The sequence below is a fragment of the Protopterus annectens genome, chromosome 10.part0, assembly GCF_019279795.1.
Source record: "Protopterus annectens isolate FY-2018-M chromosome 10.part0, PAN1.0, whole genome shotgun sequence".
Lineage (NCBI taxonomy): Eukaryota > Metazoa > Chordata > Ceratodontiformes > Protopteridae > Protopterus > Protopterus annectens.
The window spans coordinates 1,317,691,051-1,317,713,834 of NC_056744.1; positions in this window are offsets into that span (position 1 = coordinate 1,317,691,051).

Consider the following 22,784-nt stretch of genomic DNA (forward strand, 5'->3'; position numbering starts at 1 on the left):
CTGTCCCCTTCACCAATATGCCCATTGAAATCTACTCAAATCACCAATCTCTTACCTTTGGGTACACTCACCACCACTTCATCCAACTCCCTCCAATAGTTTTCTTTCTAATCCATTGCACACCCAACCTGTGGAGGATATGCACTAACAACATCTATCAACACAACAACAGTTTACAGTTTCATAAGCATAATTCTGTCCAAAACTCTTTTCAGCTCCAAAACACTCTTGGCATACTGTTCCTTCAGGATAACTCCTACCCCATTTCACCTCCCATCCACACCACGATACAACAATTTGAACCCACCTCCAATATACCTGGCCTTACCCCCCCCCTTCCATCTGGTCTCTTGCATGCACAAAATGTCAACTTTCCTTCTCTCCATCATATCAGATAGCTCTCTCTCTATACCAGTCATACTGCCTGTGACAAACTAAAATGCTGCCAGCTCAGCTAACTGGAATTTTGTAAATAATCATACCCCATGTGTGAATTTCAACACGATTCGTATGCTTGTCTTACAACTGTACGGGAACTATATACTGGTACAGAAGTGTGTGTTGAACAGGATTTGTACAGTACTGAGCTTCAGGAATGTAACTGGAAAAGAACAGAAATGTATATAAACTATATACCTGTGCAAATGTATGTTTTAATAGTAGAGGTTGGAACATACAGAGTTAACTTGCAAAACTTCAAGAAAATAAGTTGAAATGAAAGTGTTTTATGATTGTCTCAGTTTCAGTTCAGCAGCAACACAATGTCTACAGCTAGAAGTTTTTGTATTTTCTTGAAACATAAATAATTACTAGGCTTCAAATGTAAAAGCATTTTATTGTTTTATGACTTCCAAGTTCTGCAAACTTCTGAGATATATTTACTTCTCACACAGAGATGTTAAATTCTATTACTTTCTATTTTAGCCTAGGAACTGAAGTCAGGTGGCAAAGAGTGATGTCATCCAAGCTAACCCAGTAGTAATGTTTGCTATTAATTTAAGAACTCTCTGAGAGAGAGAGACTATGCATTTTGTATTTTGTCCTTCACCTGGAAACATCCATTATCACCATCTCCTGCACTTGCCTTGCTAATAGTAAGTAACTAGGGAAAAGTAATTTCTTTTAGATATAGATAAGAATATAGTAAAGATTAGTTTAGATGTTTTCTGTATTTATTTGAGACTATCCTACAATGTTATTTTAAAATATTTCCTGTGATTTTGAACTCTGAAGTAACTGTGTTTGTTTTCTGAGTATAGTCTTGTTCTTTTATTATTTATTATTAAATATATTTAAACCTGTCTTTGTGGCTGATATTTGTGAGACATATTTAATCTCTTAGAGTACTTGTATATGTATTTGGTGACACTGTACAGGCCACTCCTAAATAGCCTTGCAAGTCTTGGTCAGACTACCATTTGGATTAACAGTAACATTACACATTAGGATTGGACATCCTTTGTAAGGGCCTTATAGTAGCTGATAAGTAAGGGTGGCTGGTGGCAACTGATATTACCTTATAGTCTGGCCAGAAGGGGGCATAGCTAGTAAACCTGTGCCAGCCTTTCCTAGGTATGTGTGTGTTTGTATATCAATCAAATCCCAAAGTGTGTGTGTAAGCTACTTGGGCAGGGTCACAAAGCATTGGTTGGACAGAGAGAATGCTGGAGGTCTTAGCTTGGCCAATCAGCTGAGATCTTAACCCTATAGCTGTGCCAGTGGGGAGTCATATAGAGGATCTGGAGAAAGAAGGAGAAACCAGCCCCTGACTGACTGTGATATCTGTGTGCTCTTAAGGGAAATTGTACTTTATTATGTGTGTACTTGTCATCCTCCTAATGTGTACGTCTCTCGCTGTTGCCAGTGGTGAGGATTGAGGCTCCTTGATTACTGGGCCAGTGCAGGGGTGTCACACTGCCAACAAAGTTCCTACCTTCATTATCACACTCTTAACCTTTCTCATCTCATTCTGCCTTCGACATGCCTTTCCAGTCTTCTTCTCCTTTAGCCAACAGTAGCCCAATTTACACCAACACCCTGTTGGCTAACAGTACTAGTGGCAATCATTGTTAACCCGGGCCTCGACCGATCCTATATTGAAATCTGTAATGTTGTCCACATATGCCATTTAGCAAAAGTTTTACACCAGATGCCCTTCCTGAGTAACCCTCCCCATTTATCCAGGCTTGAGACCAGCATGAAGAAAGGCACTGGCTTGTGCATCCCCAGTGGTATGCTTTCTGATCTAAATTTCACAAGTAAAGAAATTATTCTGCCATCGTTTTAGCCAGCTGATTTTCTGGGCTTGAAGTTTCTGTCCAGGAAAATTTATTTTCTGGTGGATATACCCTTGGGGTGAAAAACATCTTAGATATAATTCATTAATTGTATAGAACAACAAGAAAAAAAACCCAGAAAACAATAGCAACTTGGACACTCATAATGCCTCAACAAAAATATTTAACAGAGTATGAATGCAAGCAAATAGTATTAAATAACAAAAAAAAATTAATCAATCAAGCATGTAGCCATTAAAATTATCATAAAGTAGTATTTTCCAAGCTGATTCCTGATTTAAACTAATGGACTTAATAGAATTGCATTTTGTAATATAAATTGCCTATTTTTGCCTCATTTCCTGAAATTTAATAACCTTTAAATGAAGGTTTTCTCATTCACACTCCTTTATTTTCCCAAACCTTCTGCATTATATAATGATATAAAAATGTTATCCATCTTCTTTTGTTGCATATAAATGTGTGTGTGTGTGTGTGTGTGTGTGTGTGTGTGTGTGTGTGTGTGTGTGTGTGTGTGTGTGTGTGTGTGTGTGTGTGTGCGTGTGTGTGTCTGTGTGTGTGACTAGTGTGTATACACATATATGTATTTAAAATGTATGTGTGTTTGTGTGTGTGTGTGTGTGTGTGTGTGTGTGTGTGTGTGTGTGTGTGTGTGTGTGTATGTATATATTTTACTAAAGCCAAGTACATATTTGATGACGTTTTATGATAACATATTTGATGACATGATGACAAGCAGCCTATTGCAGCATTTTTAAGGGAAGTATGGAAAGCATTTCATAGTTTCATAAAGCACCACAATATTGGCTTCACTGCACTTGCATAGCTAATCGTATCAGTCTGTCATTTTTGAGATACTAATATCTGAGTGTTGTTAATATTCCTAATTATTAAATCAGAAGTAGTAGAAGAGATACATCATCTGTGTCTGTTGATGTGGTTTGTGATACTCACCTTCTGTTACTGTAATTTCTTTTAACATTCAGTACATTCTTGGGTTCAAACTTGCAATATGGAGTTGGGGTTGGTATAATGGTTAAGCTGTTTACCTCATGACACTAGATACAAGGTACCATTCTCACCTTTGGATGGGAAATTGGATAGATTTAAAAAGGCCCACAAAAGCAGGTCGCCTTGTACTTACCTATGAAGTCTAAATAAAAGTCTACTTTTAAGGAAAATATGTAAATATTTCATATTTTTCCAATGATTTTACAAAGAGTCATCAATAATTCAAGGACCATACATCTCATATTGATGACATTATGCCATATAATATAAACTGCCTCTTGCGCCACATTTTCTGATTTTAACAACCTTTATGTGAGGGATTTCTCATTCACACTCCTTTACTTTAGCAAACCTTCGACACTATATAATGGTATAGGAATGTTATCCAGCGTTATACTAAAACCAAGTACATGCAGGGTAATCTGTTTATTTAAATTCATCTGTGCCTATTACAGCATCATTAAGGCAAGTATGGAAAACATTTCATAGTTGCATAACTTTTCAGAAACATTTTCAATAAATAAAGCACCACACCAGTTACACTGAGCTCAAGGACCATAGATGTGATATTGATGGTATCATACTGCCTACTTAAACCATACAGGTTTGCAAATGATGCATTCCTCCATAGTGCATAAACTACCAATCTCAAATTATAACTTGAGATTGATAGTTCATTTATTAGGAGGAAGGTATGATGTTTTTGATGTGACACCTGTTTTTTCTTTGATGCATTATTTATATTGAGAATGGACTACTGGAGATGGACAAGTAATGCCACTATGCCAATGACCATTCTAACTTCTCGGTATAGGAAGTGAGTTCACCTTTTTTGTTACCCATGGTAGAAGAGTGCTGACTTACAAAATTGTTACCTTAATATAAAATTAATATAAAATTGAAAGTTGAGATACTGGTCAAACCAAATGCCCAGATATCTAAAATTTGGTGTTTCTAAACAGCCAGTTTTATGTCAAACTATGTTCTAATGCTAGAATTCAAAGGAAAGCTTTTGTCTTGTTCCCAAATAATACATTTTTTATTAATGATACATTTGTTAAGGATGAGCCCTAGTGATAATGACTTGATTTGAGGTCCACTTGTATTTTTTATGGTAGAGTGAGGGGTATTAGCCCTGTGGATGACAATAACATGTACATATAACATGATATATGTTGGGAGGGTGGCCTAATGGTTAAGGTGTTTGCCTTACAAACACAAGGTGCAGGGTTTGAATCTCACAAGGGATAATTGGCTAGGCTTAAAATGGCTCACAAAGGCAGTTAGCCTAGTACTAACCTATGAACCTATGATATGAGTTTGGGAGGATAGTTCTGCAGGAAGATTGTTGATGAACAGTGAACATAATAATGTGGATAAAACTGAGCCTTGTCTGGCATCCTTAAAGAGCAAAAGGAGGAAGAATATTTTCCTACCTGCACTTTCAAGCATCTGTCATTGAGAAAGCTTGTGAACCAGGAAATGGAGTCATTGCTTATTCCTGTTCTTATTAGAGTATTAAGCAGCTGTTTCTGATCTCTTAGGGCAAAGACCTTAGTTATGTCAATGAGTACTACCCCATTTAGGAGACCTTTACCTATACTGCATAGTTAAAGTGTATGAGGCTGTCACAGTATGTAGTCAGTGGAAAATCCATATTGAGGAGGAGAAAGGATACTGCATTTTTGAAGCTACATTTTTCAAAAATATTTCTTATTGAAAGTAGTATTGCAGAAGCCGCGGTGGTGAGGCAGTAGCGTTGTCGCCTCACAGCAAGAGGTTCTCCCATTCAATTCTCGGCTTGATCGCCTTCTGTGTGGAGTCTGCATGTCCTCCCCATGGTCGAGTGGCATTCGAAAGACATGTGTGAATGGGTGTGCCTTCATTGAAGGTTGGGCATTGAGCTGGCACCTTGGCACTGTAAAAATCTACTGCCAGTCATTAGCGGACTGGAGTTCCACTGTGGTGACCCCTAACCAGGAAAAGCCAAAAGAAGAAGAAGATTGCAACAGGTCTAAAATTGTTTATGTCTGCTGTATTTGGAAGCTTTGTTTTGATTTTGGCTGTTGTCTGTTTGCATTCATTGGACATTACATTTTTGGTAAGGCATAGTTTGTATAGGTATTCATTTGGAGGAATAACGTGTTGTTTACATAGTAAGATAAACTAGGGCAGAAGGTCCTCTCCTTATGGGGACCATCAGAGAAAATTTGCTTAATTGTGTTATTAATGTCTTTTGTTGAGATTTTTGAAGGAAAAAATTAAAGTGCATATGCAAGGGTTTCTGGTGATACAGTGTGGGTGTTGATATCAATGAAGAAATGAGATAAAGTATTGTGAATTTGTTAAGGAAATCATTAGTGAAAAGTGTACCTAAGTCAATGGTTATTGTGAACTTCTGGCGAGAGCCCTTAGATTGTAAGGACACTGAGGTCCAGTAAACAAAGTCCCAGAACTGTTTCCATTATTTTTCAGTGAACTCTGTTTTCTTTGAAGGGATATGGTTTTGTTCTTTTTTTTTTTCTTTAAATAGTTATTAATTTATTTATTATTTTATTTTTTGTTTTTGTTTTTCCCCGGGATTCATGAAGCTCGGCGCAAGGCCGGCGTAAGGCTTGCGCCGGCCGTGCGGCGTATATATGGAGTACTAGCGCCATATGCATATTAATCAAGGCATGCAGCCGCCATAGCCACATGCATAGGAAACGTGCACGAGTGCATGGGGCTTATCAAAGTTGCGCACAGAGGTGTGTCAATGTCGGCTGTTGATGAGCAACCTAAACTGCTGAATATTATATTCTGCCTGCAATAGTAATCGCACCTATCAGTGTCCGTGGATACTGAAACATATGCAAAGCATGCAAGATAGTTCCTGCGAACAGAAAATGAAGAAGCAAACACAAATGCACGGTTGGGAATAACGGGTCCCTAACCCTTGAACAAATGACATGGAAAACTGTGTGCCCGTAGTCCAACGTAGTATAGATAGCTATACCATGTGGAAGTGAAACGCATCATATGTTAGTGCGCCGCAAGTAGGTACATCCATCCCAATGGAGAGGGTCACCAGCTGACCCATAATGTGAGGGAGGGTACATAGCTGGGCAGATGTGTCCATAACAAAATACATGAGGAGAAATGTAGATATATTTAGCGACCGTATGTCCGAATCATATCCCACAATGCATGTAATAGTCACATGCAAAAGGTATGTCCGTATTTTACATACCAAATGTGATAGGAAATAGAATACACATGTAAACGAAACAGAAGGAGCATATAAACAGCTACAACAATAAGGACACATGTAGGCCAAAAGGAACAGTATGATCCGTACCATCGACTAAGATTACCACCTGTCCCAGTTTGTGAGCGACAGTCCCTCTGTGGGCAGATGTGTCCTGACACAAACTTGCAAAAATGGCAAATGTCTAGAGATTATAGGACATAATTATTCCTTAGACATTATGTAATAGTTGCATTAAACAGTTTCTCTGTACGTATATTACATAAATGTCATAAGAAACAGAATAAGCCACCAAAATACTACAATAATAAGCTTATATATAGGCAAGAATTGTAAGCTCTATCTGCCGAACTGACCATGGGTATGTGTCGGCCTGTAAAATGTGATGTGTTCACCGCAAATGTCACACTGTGGCCAATTGAAAAGGTGGAAACCCTACCGTCGACTGTGGCGAGGCATTGTCCACAACAGTTGGATATGTGTAAGGAATAGCTTGGACATAGGAAAAGGTGCCATCCTACCAATGAGTACAACAGGCTGGCAAAATCCGGAAGTCAGCGGTATAAGCCGAACTTTTATGTGACACAGTCGAACGGGTAGTACCCAGGTATACCAACCAAGTAATGAAAGTTAAGTATGGGCGTGTACCTATGTGTGTGAGGTATAGCATGTGGAAAGCAAACATGGCAGGGTAGTCCACACAACCATAAAGGTACCTGACACATGTAGGGTATTCAATGTGTTACTCTGGCCATGTCATGGGCCAACAACCAAAGCAGTTATCTATGGGGAGTGAGGAATTTGCATGTGAGGGGTGGATGGGTAATGGTAAAATCCTCCAAGGTGATACTGTGTCGTATGCAGAAAAGATGAACCGGAGGTGTATGAGGGAGCAGCGGGAGAAGCTGAAAGAAACACAAATACATGTAGAAACAGCTGCAAGACAAGCAGACTGGCCATAGTGTAGAACACAATCCCACAAACATATGAATATGGAAATGTGCGACACAAATGTATAGATATGTCACCATCACATACCCACAGATTGGTCCTGATGGAACTGGCCATAACAAATGCAACACACCTGGATGCATAATGGCCTACCCAGTATCCCCTCCACATCACACAACCCACTCCCGTACCAGAACGTCCACCAAATCCAGCCATACTTGGCCTACTGGTTCATTGCAGACACAGCTACACATAGTGACCCCTACGCATATGTAGTAGGCAGTGTCACCCTAGGCAGTTTCTGGATTGCAAACCATGTATCCCTTGCATGTAAAACCCCCTGCACATTTTCGTAAAGCCAGAAAAATTTTAGGAATATGTCTTGTTTTGGTCTTGTCAAATTTTTGGGATATCCCTCATGGGATAACTAACCTGTGTAAATAGTAAAATAGGTATGAAGACACGATGTCCAATCTTATAGATATCTGGACACAAGTCAGAATGTGCAGTAGAGGTCCATGACACTGTCCAGCCCTAAGTGGTCATGCATAACCTACTACCCGGGATAAAACATCTTCCCATGACGCATGTGTCCTGACACGAATAGGTGGGAAAATATATTGCACACATTCGCATAGTGGCAAACGGCATAAGGGTGATGAAGACAGTGACATAAACAGGATAACCCAGATCAAGTGTGAGGGTTATCTACTGTGTGCAGGCGTGACCGACCATACCTGTCAACCTTTGTGAGCAAGATATCTGGCCAGAGCCATGAATAAAAGTGAGACAAAGGCCCAAAAGTAGGGACAACACCATAGAAATTTGATAGAATAACAGTTTGCACATTGGCATTAATGTCCTGAAGAGTATGAAGTCTGAAACCCAACTGTCTGTCATCATGTTCCAACTTCAGTCTTTAATAATTAGCTACTGCTTTGCCAGAACACAACAGCGTATTACAGAGGTCCGTACTCCATACATATTTACAGTAACAACCTTTCACATTTGTGTAATGTACAACTGCATACCTGTAGTCACTTCATGTCCAAAATAATAATCCCCGTATGACTGAATACAGGAAATAGTCAAATGTGAACGGGAACACCCCTCACCATGGAGTATGGACTGTAACAACCCCACCCATAATATGTATTGCCAACAGAATAAGCTGCTGACAGGTGCACAAACACCTGTGTCTGTAAACTCAGGTAAAAATTCATAAACTCCCTGTCCATGTGCTTTGTCTGACATTTGAACTCGGCCAGGGAAGTTCCGTTCACCAGGCAGACAAGCCTAAACCCAGATCACTACATGAACACCCTGACAATCAAAGGACTGTATGTGCCAGGACTATAAGCCTTGGTGTTCTGCATATCCTTGGAGTGATTAACTATGCAGCTGGGGTCCACAGCAGTAGGCAATAGGGAATGTGTAATATGTACTACCGCATTTTTCCCAGCAGGAGAATGGATGCCTGTGTTGTAAGTGAAGCGGTGAGGCGTATGTTGATGTAGCTAAGTACTATGGGTACGCATATCAATGAGGCAGAATACCAATAGAATAGTGGTTCCGGCATCTGGCCAATGTGAATGCAGTCCCGGTTGAACTATGACCACAGCACATATAAGTTTAAAGTGTAATGAATGCGTTTGTGCTGTAAACACATTTAAATATGTAAAGGTGAACATGTGTTTCGCATATGTCTGTAAACCGGAATACAGATATGTAACTGTTACGGTCACAATTAGGAAAGGCCACGTAAGCACAAATATTTATTATATATATGGCTCATACCTGTTAACCCCGTAAAGTAAGAAACTGGACAAAGCCATGAAAACAACTGGTACAAATAGGGACAATTCCCAAATATTGCCCTAACAAACATAGAAAGTGGGTGGAATAACAGGTGTTTCACTAGCATGGATTCTCTGAAGGGTAGGAAGTTGTAACCTCAAATGCTTGTCATTATTTTCCAACGTCAGTCTTTAATGATATGCCACTAATTTGCCAGATAGCCACAAGGTTATGAAAAATGGACCAAAGATAAGGCAAACATCTGTACATTCTGCGAAAATCTGTACAGTTGAAAGGTATGATATGAATATATATATCTGTGTATACACATATATCTACAGACTTAAACCAAAGAAATTTATGAAATGAGGAATGTACAGACATATATGGACATATGTATATATGTACATATATATATCTATACACACACGATACATTAATAGATATATACATTACAAACAAACGTATGTCCTTGTAGATATAACACATGTACATAAATAGGTCACGGTATAGGTATTATGGATAGACAGACAGACATGCATGAAAGGTGAATACACTGCTGCTTTCCAAACCATTGCCCGTAAAGTACCAGTGTGACAGACCTGCAAGTTCTACACTTTAAACATGGATATAGGTGTCCTTTGCAGGACTCCAAAAATTGATCCCGTACTAAGTGTGTACAATAATCATAAATGCAAAGAAGTCACAGCTACAACTACGATATAGCTGTACATGCAACAGTAGCAGGTGCAAGGGTTATTACACATGGGTCGATAGAATGTATGACATATGACCTGATATCCGGAGAGTGGAGAGTGCTTATAAGTGTCTTCCTACTTTATTATCACTCACATTAAATATGTCTAATGAGTACTGTGGAGGGGTGTCAGGTATGGGAATCATGGGTATGCAGAAATGGGCCTAGGTGTTGGTTGGCACAGATTTATTAGGTCCACCCCATGGGAATGATCAATATACCTATGTGGGTATAGCACACACCTATATTCTCCAAAAAGGTTGAACCCATCTACTGGATATTGTGTAAACCATTGGGGGAAGACGTAGGGACTTATATCAGTGTCATGTAGGCGATTATCATGGATGGACATGCGTATGACCAGGATGGTAACCATACCTTCCAACCTTTCAGAATAAGACAGCTGGAGAAAGACATAGTACATGAAATACAAATAGGGACTATATTAAATATACCCCAGACAAAGTCAGAACATTGATAGAATAATGGCGTAGTCAGGAGTACAAATGTTATGAGGGTTATTAATCATGAAATACAAATGTCAGTCATTATTATCTAACTTCACAGTCCTTAATGCCTTGCCAGTAATTTACCAGAAAGGCACATTATTATGAAAAAAGTAACAAAATCATAGGTCAAACCTCAGGACATTTACCCATAATGTGTACAGGTGAGAGGTATGAAGGTAACCCATCCTAAATAAATGTACAGAACTAGTGATACTAGGTGAGAAGAAAGACGTCAGGACAAATGACAAAATATGTACAAGTCAAAAGCATGTACCTCGACAAATGTGAATGACAACGTATGCCCTGTGAAAGTCAATGTGGAAGGTTAATACAATCAAAAGAAATGTGTCCCTCAGGGTGTCATGCAGTGTCCCCGATACAATGTCCAGTCCCCCACACTCACATGTGAGTTCTGCCACTGATGGAAAGCGCAAATACCGGAGAACACATAAGGTACATGATAGAATAATAAGTGTGGATAAGCACCTGTTGGCCTTTGTGAGGAATACAACCCTCTGGGTGGGTGTGTCCTGCAATAGGAATGTAATGGCATCCGGCCTGTGATGCCGCCATATATTGTGTGTATTGGTGTAAGAAAATGATATCCTGTATCAGAAACAGATACATGCCAGAGGAAACAGTATTATTGACTGCAAGATAACTCAGAAGGTATGAAAAGCGCTGCAGTAGGAAGTTTAGTATTGACCGCAGGTATGTGCTGACATGTCAAATGACACACCAGTCTATATAAAGTACCTATAGGGCTGTCACCTTTACAAATGATGACAGTGGGAGCTGCTCTGCAGAAATGCCAGACATAGCAGGTCACAACATACCCACAGCCATGCATACACCACAAATAGACATAGCACACAGCAAAGCCTAGGCCAGGATACATGAAGCCTCCGGTGTGTACGAGTAGAGTGAGAGTAGAGCAAGGAAAGATGTCTGCCAAGCTATTCAGCAAACTCCTGTAGGGGTGTGTAACACCGCCCGTAACATGAACGTTGCACGGACAATGTTGGGATTTGCAACATACGCCATTTGTAGGTGAAAGCTCTGCAAATGATGTAAATATGCGATACATGAAACAGTAAGCTGTCTGTGCAAGAGCAGAGTTATGTGCAGAAATGTACCCGGATGTTAAGCGAGTAACGTTCTGCACGTTGTTAAACGGAGTAATGACAGCTGCAAATACAGTATAAATACAGTCTAAGAAGCATGCCAATGTCCAAATATAAGGCCAGTGGCATTATTGTCCATTGGATATCAATAAAACTGTAGTTGTCCTCCTCTGATCTCCGGTGTGGAAGCTTAGTGCAGCGGCACGAGAACGCACTGCGCTTCAAAACAAGTCAAATATGTATAATATACATACAAAATGTAGGTTTAGTTAGATGTTAGTACACCATGCAGATGAACGGCAAGCTGGAGACAACATGGCTACTGCGTACTGGTTGTTATGTGTGGAAGCACTCTGTCAGAGATGTAACCAAGCATTTGTAGGCAATCTGACGCAAGTGAGGCTGAAGATAGTGAACCACAATATGTCATGCGATATGGGCCAAGCCTCTACAGTGTAGTGTAGGATAAGGGGACTATTAGAGTAGAAGATAGGTGACAACATGAGTGTGTATGTATGAAACACTGTAATCTTACCGGAGCAGTGTCACATGTTTGCTGTCAGTACTCATCAGTGTAAGAGGTGTGTTATGATCTATCCTAGGGAAAGTCAGGGGACTGATGGTGTACACCATGGATACCACTGATGTTTCCTGCAAACCTGCCTACAGTGTGTCCTCGCCTGTGTGCGCCAGTAATTCCGAGTAAGCATATGTGCGTGCATGTCAGCCCGTGTGCGCATGTTGAAGAATGAGTAAGCTAGTGTATGAATGTTGAAGCCCGTGTAATGTCATGTAAGCCAGTGTACGCATTTGTAAGCATGTATAAATGTGTACTACACACATCACACATGTACTGAACATTCAGAAACACATGCTGCCAATACTACACACATCAGTGAAATGGCACATGGATGAAGAATACATCATCAGAATTGACAGTGCTGTAAACTATGGTACATTGATGGTCATAGCTGCAATGCATCATGCCTGCTGATATACACCTAGAAGGATATCACACTTTATGTTAACAACATTCTAACATCACTACAGTGGTATAAAGCCACCGTGTGCATCAGCACCAGGTTAGTCTAATCCTGCATCAATGTTACACATAACAGGTGGTGGCACAGGTGACTTCATATGCACAGGGTGTGGTGTTACATTTCCAGAGCTGTCATTGAGCCATCCAATCTACACGTAGGTGTGTGTGTGTGTGTGTGTGTGTGTGTGTGTGTGTGTGTGTGTGTGTGTGTGTGTGCGTGTGTGTGTGTGTGAGGGACAATGGTTATTGCATGGCCCAATGATGATGCAATTGGTGTGTGTATGTGATAGCCCTAGCTGTTTGTGGTAAGTGTGTGTGTCTGCATATACACAGGTACAGCATGTGTCAGCCATATACAGGAGGTTGTGGGACAGTCAGAGACTGTACCTGCCAGGCTGTACAGATCGCCATTACTGGCCATGGACACCCCTCCATGCATTCAACACTAACCCAGTCCTGCACCTGTCAATGTATAAACATACAGTCCTGGGATCTGTACCACAATCTGTGGATAAACGGGAGTCAGTAATGTTAACCTGAGTTGCATAGTATTGTCAGTTAATACATACGGATATGAGTCATACTCACCCTCTAAAGTAATAACCACTGCTGACTGTTGCCGAGATGTGCACACGACCTTTCAAAGGTGCTGTACTAACATTGTTTCCAATGCCCCTTGTAATACCCAGCAACACAATAACTGGTCACTACACAAGTATAACCCAGGATCACTACAGCACACAGTATGTGCACTATCACAGAGCCATAGCAGATGTACATACATCCAAGCTGATCACGTACAGATAATGCAGCACATTCAAGAGTGATAATCTCAACATACATATCTATATACAATATATATATATTCAAATCAACTCCAACAAAACTATATATATATTCTGCATCTACCTACCCCCTGGCCATAACATTACTAATATAGAAGATACCCTGTCCTGGATTTCCTCAACCTACCCACAAGAAACTATTATTCTAGGAGACCTCAACACTGACTGGTATAGTATCAACAATGATAATCCCTCTTCTTATATCAACCTACATAACTTTAAACAAACTATTACCACCACTACTAGAATCAACAAACCTAACAACAAAGAGACCATCCTAGACTGGATTCTAGTCAATAAACAAAGAGAAAACTATCAAGTAGGAACCCTGCCAGATGATATCAGCGACCACTTACCCACATATATCATCAGGCATAAAAACGACATAAACAAACCTCCCAAGTTTATTACTGCCAGAACCAAAAAACATTTTAATCCTGACATATTTCAAATGGAACTAAATGCCTGCAACTGGAACCCCCTAAAAATCCTCCCACTAGACGAAGCTGTCAGCTACTTTAACCACAAATTCTTAATAATACTAGATACCCACGCACCCAAAAGATCTATCAGGATAAAGTTCAAATCTGCTCCCTCGCTCACAAAAGACACAAAACAAAAAATACTTATAAGAAACAAATCCTGGACTAAATGGAGAGCAACTAGAGATGTCTCAGAACACCTGAACTTTAGACAACCACGTAATACTACTAAAAAAGCCATACTCTCTGACAAAAAAGCCTATTACAGTAAACTTCAACAGTCTCACACTAAGAATCCACAAAAATTTTGGACTGCCATTAATAACCTTCTTCAGCCTGGCCATTCTAGTACCCCTCCACCCCTAGAGTCAGATAACAAAAACAATGTAGAAATTGCCAATGCCTTCAATACCTATTTTACAGAGACCATTCAAACCCTGGCCGCACAGCTAACCTCTACAAACACTAACCTACCTAATTCCCAACATGACAATCTTCTTATTTTCAAAATAAAACCCATCTCAATCTCCTTTATCCAGAAACTAATTCACAAGCTAAAACCCTGTACACCCTCTGATGACAACCTTCCAGCTGAATACCTTCAACTTGCAGCCAGAGCAATTGCTCATCCTGTAGCTATTCTCATTAACCATACCATTTCTGAAAGCACTATCCCCAATCTTTGGAAAATCTCACACATCATTCCCTTACATAAAGGAGGCAACTCTAATGAGTACTCCAACTATAGGCCCATAGCACTACTCTCACCTTTAGCTAAGATCATGGAGAAATGTATCCATCATCAGCTAATAGACTACCTAACTAAAAATAACATCCTGGCCAGCTGCCAACATGGCTTTAGACCCTTTCACAGCACCACCACTGCCCTTCTATCTTTCACCAATACTATTAACACCAACTGGAACAATAACTACCTCTCATCTGCACTCTTCATTGACCTGTCAAAAGCCTTTGACATGGTCAATCACTCCCTACTTATAAATACCCTACAATCCCTCTCTCTGGATTCTAATTCTATCCTTTGGTTCAAGTCTTACCTCAGCAACCGAAAACAAGCTGTTTTGTGGCAAAATCACTTGTCTTCATATCTCCCTGTCTTACTAGGAGTTCCTCAAGGCTCTATTCTAGGACCCCTTCTCTTCTCTCTGTTCATAAATGATCTTCATGTAGCTATTCCTCAATCCACCTGCATACAGTATGCTGATGATTCTACTATCATCTGTTCTGCAAAATCTCTCCCTGAGCTGAAATCTCTAAGCCAAACTGTCTTCTCCATAGTAGAAACATGGTTCCAAAACCGGTGCTTACTCTTGAATGCCAAAAAAAAACAAATTACTTCTGATTACTCCTAACAACAAGACCCCTCCCATACACTTCTCCATCCTAGCTAGTAATGGAACAATGGAACCCTTATATCACCTGAACTGACCTGTAAGTTATTAGGAGTCACAATAGACAATAAACTCACTTTTGACAATCATATTAATAACACCATTAAGTCTGTTAACAGAAAATTAGGCTCCTTGTATAGGATAAGACCCTTCCTCACCCCAAAAGCAAGAACTACCGTTGCCCACTCTCATTTACTCTCTACCCTCCTGTATGCTTCTCCCATTTACACCAATTTAAAGCAAAACAATCTCAACAAACTTACCAAAGCCTACAACAGTATTGCAAGGTTTGTAACTGGTAAGCCCTACAGAACCCATCACTGCATTAACCTACATCAGCTAGACTGGCTTGAACTGCAAAATGCTGCTACTCTCTCAACTAACAACTGCTCACAAAATCTTCTACCTTCCTAACAACACACCTACACTAAACAATCTTATAACACCCTATAATAATCTTCATTCCCTACGCTCCTCTAATAAACTCCTAGCTTATATACCCAAATCTAACAACTTAGCTGGCGACTCCTTGTTCTCCACCACCACAGGTAAGAAATGGAACATGCTGCCACCCAACCTAACCTCTATTTCCTCTTTTCCCTCTTCAAACTTAATCTTAAAAATCACCTAAAACTTCAATGGTTATGCCCTTGCTGTAACCCTGACTAATATTCTACTATTAGCCTGTAACCTAACTTCTCTCTCCCTTTACATTACTAATCTGCCAACAAATGTTATGTAAATGTTATCTTCCACATTTTTATCCCGATGGTTTACTGTACAATGTTACGTTAATTCCTTCCTAATGTATGTGGCATTGCCTCTTATTGCTTTGTTTTTTTTCTATATTATTATTAAGTATGTGGAGCTTTTCTCCCCGGGCCTCTACTGAAAATGGAAATATCTCCAGCTAGACTAGCCCGGTCAACAAATGTAAAATAAAATAAATAATAAACTAAAATAAAGATAGATACATACACACAAACACACACACACACACACACACACACACACACACACACACACACACACACACAAAACACACTTGGCAGGGTTGGGAGAAGAACACAGACGTAACCACTGTACCACACAACAGCATTACGCAGTTACAGAATGCGCTACCATGATTAGCAGATCACAGCATTCACACAGGCATACGTCTAGCCTGCAGGCAGCAGCATCAAAGGCAAAGACACCGCACAGATGTTATGGAGAGTGAATACTGTAAAAGCAATGTACTGTTGTCATGAAGCTGGAAACACACACACACACTTGGCAGGGCTGGGAGTTGAACATACACCTATCTACCCTATCACACTACAGCATGACTCATTTACAGAAAGTGCTACCGAGATAACTGAACACAGCAGTCCCAGAGGCATAATTCTAGGTGCGTGTCATCATCCGCAAAGGCAAAGATGCTGGTAGGAAATATCTGTGGTGTGAGGCGTCTAAAAGCATGACTGAGTCCCCAGGCAGACGGGAGCATGCGCACACACACACACACACACACACACACACACACACACACACACACACACACACACACACACACACACACACACACACACACACACACACACACACACACACACACACACACTTGGCAGGGCTGGGAGTCGAACATACACCTAACTAGCCTATCACACTACAGCATGACTCATTTACAGAATGCACTACCGAGATTACTGAACACAGCAGTCCCAGAGGCATACTTCTAGGCATGTGTCATCATCCGCAAAGACAAGGACGCCGACAGGGATTGTATAGAGAGTGATCAGTCTGAAAGCATACAGACATATTAGTGTCCCACGGTAGACGTAGACAAACACAAGGCAGTGGTGTGATCAGGGCAACTAAAGATTTGCGGAGCACTACAACAACAATACATAGACATGGGATGTGCCACAGACAGTACACCCTTCAAGATAGTCGACCAGTGTGTACTCGGTAGGCATCCATCGTGACGTTGAAAATGGACATCTGTTGCCTGGATGACCACCATCACTATACAGGATGTCAACGGCCATGCCCATGCACAGAGGGACATCACCGACACAAGGTGTCACTGGCCATGGCCACATGCTTAGTAATACACGTCCGTTCAGACTGTACTGTGTGACGATCTACACAACGGTGTACTGGGCATGCTCACACACTTAGCAGTTGCAAAGGGCCGTCATGCATGCAGACGGAGTCTAAACATGCAAGGGCTCAGTTTGGACTGTCCTGTGTGTCCATCTACACAACAGCATACTGGGCATGCTCACACACTTAGCAGATGCAAAGGGCCGTCTTGCATGCAAACGGAGTCTAAACACACAAGGGCACAGTAAGGTATAACTGTCCCCATGCACAGGGCGGACACTCACATGCAGTGACCAGTACACACTCAGGTGCCATCACAGCTGTCACAGGTGCAGATCACAGACGTACACACCACAGTCTACACTGTAGCCCTCAAGACATCACCATGTCGCTGGTGCAGCAATACACAGCCATACATTATCACAACACCGTGTGACACATGACCAGTGGACTGTACAGAGGTCTACAACAACTGTGCAGAGTACACATGTACCGACAGGGTTCCAACAGGTGTTATGCATTGCAATGATACCACTATACATGACCAGGTCAGCTCAAGACATACCAGGGGCTCTGGGTCTTACACAGCTGTGACAGATGAGTGTTGCTGTACACCAACGAACACACATGTTTGGATATGTCATACATGTGATTGCAGTGGATGTGTGCATGGACCACACACACAACACATATGTACATACCATAGCTTTTGCTGTCCCCCATGCAGAAAAGTGGCTTAAGCAATCATATGCACGGAAATGGAAGGTGGGTCCATGTCTGTTGAATGCTCACAGTGCAGGAGGTAGCAATGTTGACTGAGGACACATTCCCCTGTACTAGTCGCCCATGACACCCATGATATCATACCACAGTCCATGTGTTATGTATGTCAACACACATGTCCACCAATAGCAATGCATACAGACATGGCTACAGGAGACACATGTAGGACCAACACACATGTACAATCTGCACTGTGCATGCAGCAACCATGCATGTGCAGTGGATGATGTCTGTAACTCATCTGTGCCTAACTCCAACATGCAGTCGCAATGCAGCCCCATCATTGACACCTGTATATGGTGACATACTGACAGTACGGTTGGTTGTACATCATGTATGGAGGAATGTGTGTACATAAAGTGGTGATCCACCTGTGTAGATGGATGTTTGCCGGGGATGGCTCACAGGTGTGTCACACGCCATCCTACCATGACATGTGCAAACAGTACGCTATGTCACTGTTACTTGACGGTGATGACATAACACTTACACAGCGGTCAGGTGTTACCAACTGTACATCACATGACACCTGTAACACTTACATCCTCCCGTGTGCATATAGCAGCACAATTGCCAGACATAGCGTTGGTACACATAATGCGGACAATACCGCTGCATGTCTGTCAAACGTCTCATCATATGGCAGGTGTATCATTCCCAGCACTGCCATGTGTGTCCACTTGTGTGACCACATATGCCACATATGGTGGGGATTACGTCCCAATTGTTACACACCCCTGTACACCATCGTAGAGATCTGTACATACTGCAGTGTGGAAAGCATGATGTAAGCAGGTGTGGTGCATCACACACATCGGCTATCCGTATACACATTTGTGGTCACCACAGTGTGTGTGTGTATGTATGTATGGCTGTCTGGTGCTTGGTGTGAGGGTGTATGCTACAATACAGTAAAAACAGGATCACTAACCCCTCATGGTGATGCACTCTACTACCTTGTTGATGCCATCGGTCCCAGCCGTACTGGCTACCTGTGCATGTTCCTTCTCTGTGTCACGTCATGTGGGTGCAAAGTACCGTGAGGGTGATGACCACATAGGCAAGGGTCCTCACCTCAACACTATGGGGTGTGCATTATAGTGGTGTTGACCCCATGAATGTGGGCATGTTCCTGTAATGTGACAGGGTATTACTGCTACACAGTGTGAACTTATGCTATCAAGTGGCCTCTAACATCATCATTGGCCAGACCGCTGTGTACAACACCTGCACTATGTCAACATACCTGTAATGTTTCCTGGTATGTATGTCACACCTCTGGCTACTGTAGCCTGTTCAACTGACCCCATGCTTCAGGTGCAGTATATGTGCAGACATCTGTGTCATGTTAGACTTTCCAACAGTCAGGTTGAGGGTACGTTTAGCATGCTGATATTGCCATACGTGCCTGTGAGTACTGCACAGTTACACATGGAGGACTGCAAACACTGCTACCTGTAGGCACATGCCAGTACTCCATAAGAGGGAACCAGGGCATCATTACCAACATGCTGTTACTGTTGTAACCGAGATACATACTGTGAACATATCACAATGCATGCTGCACCTGTACTACATGGTATGTCTGGTGCATGTCGACAATACACAACTGATGTCATATACACGTCTCTCACTATTCACACACAACCAATGCAACATACACTTCCCTCACTATGCATACACAAGTAATGTAAGATACACCTCTCACTATTCTGTTCACCCTGTGCATCAGACCATTTGAGCATATCCCTGCACCAATGGTGTGGATGACAGGGATGTGGCACAGGCTTCATCATATGCACAGGGTGATAATGTTTGCCAGGGGCATAGGCTGCACCAATGGATGATATCATGTGTGTGGGTAAGGGCCGGTGATTTGATTGGACATGTCTGTTCAGTATGCATGTGGGTGTTGTGGAGCCATACAGTTGTGTTTGCTGTGTGTATGTGTGCACACAGTTCTGTCATTTGTGAGGCCTACACAAGGGTATTATCGACAGCTCCAGATTGTACAGACCAGAATGTACAGCTCTCTGTGTCCGGCCATGGCCATGTGTCCTGTGCCTGCCAGGGGTTGCACGGGCACTACCAGGCGGAGGTACAGAATGGCTACTGTCCGATGACACATGGCCACTGGAACCGTGTCCCTGCTGGGAACATCCAGGGCCACGTCCATGTGGCCTGCTGTGTCCTGGTGTGGACAGCGCAGCACCAGCTGCACTGCTACTGCTACCGGCACTATGGGAGTAGCCATGTGAGGTGGCACACTCACGTTGACCTGCACTAGGTGGTGTAGCTGGCGTATGTCCACATGGCCTACACCTCACCCCTACCAGATGTTCCAGCACAGACAGCTCACGCTTGCAGATTGCCATGCCATAGTCAAGGATTCTGACGATGTCACCCAATCACCTGTCCAGAACATCAGCAATCTGCTGTTGAGCACCTGCCAATGCCTGGATGTTGTTGTTTAGGGTATGGATAGCAGCCCTCTGCAGCCTCTGCCCTTCTCTCTTCTGCCGTTCGGCACATGCCTGTGCCGCCATTACAGTCTGGAACATGTGTCTGGTGATTCCAGCTGCTGCGCTATGTCCTGCAGGTGCATGTCTGACAGAGGTCCTTCTACGAGCAGCACCGGCCACATGCCTGTGTGGCACATCTGCAGTCAGTAAACTGACACCATAGTGTGGAGACACACCTTCTGTAGCCACCACACTTTCCTGTTCAATGCTAACAGACGCTGACTGTCCTTCCTCTATGGCCACTGGTGATGCGGTATGTGTTGGCAGCTGAACTGTGTGTGGGGAAGAGGGGACATGGCTGGGATGGCAACCATTGACACAGATTCAGCCCCTGACAAACCTGCCTGCACCTCATGCATATGTTCATCACTGCTAGCATCTGTGGGGACACTAACATCAGATGGACCGCAGGAGGGTAACGCACCTGCATCACCTGTGAATGCAAAGAAAGACTCTAAATTACAATAGACACATACTGACACACACACGCACTGACACACACATGCACTGACACACACATGCACTGACACACACACACTGGCACACCATGCATGTGATATGACAGACGGCATGCAGCATGCTTGTGATACAGCTGACAGCATGTGGCTCAGACATTAATAGTGTTTGTAAGCATACCCCCTGGAATGCACACTACAGCAAGCAGGTGTTGTATCATTATCCATACAATTCACACGATCATGGTAGTATGCATGCATCCCCGTGATACACCATGTGGACCAGAACAGGATAACAGTACACATGGCTGACGTGACCTTGACATGTAATCTGCTGACGTGTGCATTAACATGCATACATGTCTGACACAATGGTGTCCTGACACATTGTTAGTGTCCTACTGGGTATCACATTGCAGTGTTGTCTGTATGCCCTACAGGTAGAATGCATGTTTAGCAAATGTGCATGGGCATGGTAGGGGAATGTGAGCCATCTACATTGCTGTACAGTGTGAAGTACAGACACTGTGCCATTGCATGGCATCATGAGATGTCTATATTGCTAAACAGTGCATAATATGTACACATTGCATATCCAGAACTGCCTGCATACCCATGACATACCTGTGGATTGTGACCCATGATGCTGAGGTGTATACACACCACACCAAACCATGCTCTGTCATGTGACAGGTCACTGGAGGACATACAGATGACACCCTTGCACGATAACTACAGAGTGTTAGCTGCCTGGCAACCATATCCACACATAGCGGACCTGTCACGTCACCATTTCACACATGACATTGATGTACCACACACACAAGGTGCACAGCTAACAGTGATGTCATACGGCAGCAAGGGAAATGTACAGTATCTGTGGCCTGGTGTCACTGTCAATGGAAGCTGTAAAGGTGACTGCTGTCATGCTATGACACAGGCGTCATGTTCAACACATCTTATGAGGTAGACATCACTGACACCTCCACTAGCTGTGCACAGGCAATTAAGATGTGCAGTGTACCACATCACCTGTACAATCAGTCTAGTAGTGCTGTAATTGGACCATGTGTGGACAAAGTGAGACAGGGTGTATCCACATCACATCTACTGTGTGGCTATGTGTCTCTGGCCATCCCCCATGGCCATGTGTGCACATGTGTTGGTCATATGTGTGTGATGGCCATCTATCACACATGTCTGTGTTGTCCCATATGACATACACCCATAGATGTCGGATATGTCACCATCCACAGGGCTATGCAGACAACAGGTGTATGTGTGGTATGTGGGGTATGGGTTATGGGAAAGTGTGACAATATTGCAACCAAAACACTACATGTCTGAGACATGTCGAATGGCACATCACAATGTGTGAACCCATTGCAGGGGCATATAACACAATGGTGATGCCTGTGGGCTGCCCATATCACTGCTCACTGTGTGGTACTGTTTTATGTAC